The following is a 3,200-nucleotide window of genomic DNA, read 5'->3' on the forward strand; positions in this document are numbered from 1 at the left end:
TGCTGACCCGCACCTGTGCAGGACACGTTCAGACACAGTTCTGTCTCAGTCTCTATGGAGTCTCTGGGTCCTGGTGGGCACAAGCTTTCTTTGAGCCCTCTGAGTGTCTCTGGGGGGTATGGGGTTTGGTTCTAAATGCTATTTTGCCCCTCTACCATCTTGCTGGAGCTTCTCCTTTGCCCTTGGATGTGGGGTATCTGCTTTTGGTGAGATCCAACGTTCTGTTGACAGTTGTTCGGCTGTGAGTTGTAATTTTAGCACATCCTTCTACTTCATCATCTTGAAACACCCACCAACTATACTGCAACTTAAAAACGATTCATGGAGCAACATCAACTATAATGAAGCTTAAAAACACTTTATGTGGCAAGACTCACCTGAGATAATGGGCATAAACAAAACACCTTAGATAATGGCTGGTATAGAAGAGACGATGGATGGATACATATTCATTGTGGCCTGATAACTGATCATTCCAAAGAGAAATTAAATCTTTAAACTTTGTTCTTTGGTATTTCACCACAACCAAATGTGAATGACCCAGTTTTAAATAGCAATAACAATTAAAATAATAATTTATATACATGGCCAAAGTGTCCGCCTTGTGAGTTTGATGTCCGTAGAAATAGTTTTGGCTTGAATGACTCAGATTTGACAAACAGTATCTCTCACAGAAGAGAGAGGTAGGGGTCTAATGCAACATCTTTGTTCCTGTTAGGGCAGAAGCTCTCTTGGGCTCCTGTTCAACCACCCCAAGGGCATGGATAACATTGCCTTGAACTCTAGTCATAGCATTCACATTTCTCATCTAGGATAGGGAAAATGAAGTATTCATGTTTGTATTTTATGTTTATATATTTATAGAAAAAAATCATCATATCATATCTACTCATGGAATTCACCACAATCCAAGATAAATAAATATTTTTACCTAAATGCCACTGTCATTTTCCCCACTCCCAAATCTTGTTCTCCAAAGGTCATCATTATCATGATTCTATAAGTCAATGCTATTCATTCTTTTTCTTTAATTTATTTATTTTTAATTGGAGAATAATTGCTTTACAGCTATCTATTCTTGATTCAACTTTTACATAATGAACAAATTGATTGAAAATAGAATGCATCATGTCAACGAATGTCCAAAGGACTTGAAAAAAAAAGAAAAAAGAAGGAGGATGGGGAGGGGGAGAGGGAGGAGAAGGAGGAGGAAAAGAACCTGAAAAAAATCAAGATTCTTTTATTGACATCCCAATTGAAACTGCAGTATTGTCAAATATCTAATAGAAAAATAAGTAAATTCGACTACCTAAAAATTCCTTGAAAACTTATTAGAACTCATTGGCAGTAGGAAACACAAATGAAAATGAAAGGCATAGATTTAACACACTATCAAAATAAGAAAGGATGAGGAAAACAGACTCCTACTACTGGTTGTGTTTCATTCAGTTCAGTCCAGTTCAGTCTCTCAATCATGTCCGACTCTTTGCGACCTCATAGACTGCAGCACCCCAGGCTTCCCTGTCCATCACCAACTCCTGCAGCTTGCTCAAACTCATGTCCATTTTTAAATCCACCTTGAACACCTGGAAGTTCTCAGTTGAGTGGAAAAAAAGTGTCTTATGCGTCTTTTGACTCAGGAATCCACATCTAGATATACATATGGGGGGGCAGGGGAGGGAAGGTCCATTACATAACATACTTTATTGAAAAAAAAAAAAGAAAAAGTGGGTAAATTAGTGTCTTTCTAAAGATGTGTTTGCAAGCAGTTAGGCTATGTTTTCATGTTTAAAGCAATTCAAATAACTGAACTAGAAAATGGAAGGTTTGTGAAAGGTGATCAAGATCTATACAGAGTACACGTTGACGTAGAGTTGGAGACAGGGCATACTCCGAAGATAAGGGCGTGAAGGCATATATTGCTGACTTTGCCAGGCGGAAGCAAGCTCCCTTACCGCCCTCCTGTGTCGGCCACCAGAACCGCCACAACTAGCACATCTCTAGGGAAACATTCTTCTTCGCCTCTACCTGGCTTCTGGAGACTCCGTGGCACTCCTGCCCCTGCTGCTGCATCGCTCCAACCTCTGTCCAGTCTTTACATGCCCACCACCCTGTGTCTTGTCTCTGTATCATTTCCTCTTCTTGGAAGGACACCAGTCTTTGGATGTGGGGCCCACCTAATGCAGCATGGGGCTTCCCAGGTGGCTCAGTGGTAAAGAATCTGCCTGCAATGTAGGAGACATGGATTTGATCCCTGGGTCAGGAACGTCCCCTGGAGGAGGAAATGGCAACCCACTCCAGGATTCCTGCCTGGGAAATCCAATGGACAGAGGAGCAGAGGGGGCTACAGTTCACGGGGTCACAAAAGACTCGGACACGACTGAGCAACTAAACAACAATGAGCATGACCTCCTTCTAAGTAATTCATTTGAAAAAAACCTTAGTTCAAGGATATTCTATGAGTTTCAAGAGAACGTGTATTCTGCAGTTGTGATTATAGTGTTCTATCTATGCCCAGTAGGTCCGTTTAGCTAACATTTTGAACCAATCCTAACATATGACTACAATTTTTCTGTTTCCTTTGTTACTGAATGAGATGAATATCAATCATGATGGATGTTTTTCATTTCTTGTTAAGTCTTCCAGTTTCTACTATGTATTTCTTTAATCATATTAGTCATATAAAATTTAAACTTTCCAGATATGCACTTGGATTGAACATTTTCATTAATAAATATCCCTTTATAAGCATTTTTTCCTCTTGAAATCCTTTTTGTTTAATGATTATTGAGATATAGCTGCCTTGTTCTTTTTTTTAGAATATTTATGATACTTTTTCTGCTTTTTACTTTCACACTTTCTGTATTTTAATGTTACACACATATCACCTTTATACTTTGGTTTGGGATTTCTGTCCAGGATTTAAATGTTTTGTTTTAACAGACACATTTACTCAATCTGCGCGGTAGGAAGGGCCACAATGTGACTTAGAGAGGGCTGTGTCATTTCCACAGGCACAGAGTCCTGCACATCACCCTTCATCACACCAACATACCAGGAAGAAGCAGAGGAAGAAGGCAGGCCGTGGGCCAGGAAGACACACCTGCAGTCCTGGGGAGGCCTTTCCAAAGAGGGCCACTGGGTCACTCTAAGTGAACTTGCTTCCCATTGGATGAACCCCAGTACTCCTGGAGGGAGAT

The sequence above is a fragment of the Oryx dammah genome, unplaced genomic scaffold, assembly GCF_014754425.2.
Source record: "Oryx dammah isolate SB20612 unplaced genomic scaffold, SCBI_Odam_1.1 HiC_scaffold_28, whole genome shotgun sequence".
Taxonomy (NCBI): Eukaryota; Metazoa; Chordata; class Mammalia; order Artiodactyla; family Bovidae; genus Oryx; species Oryx dammah.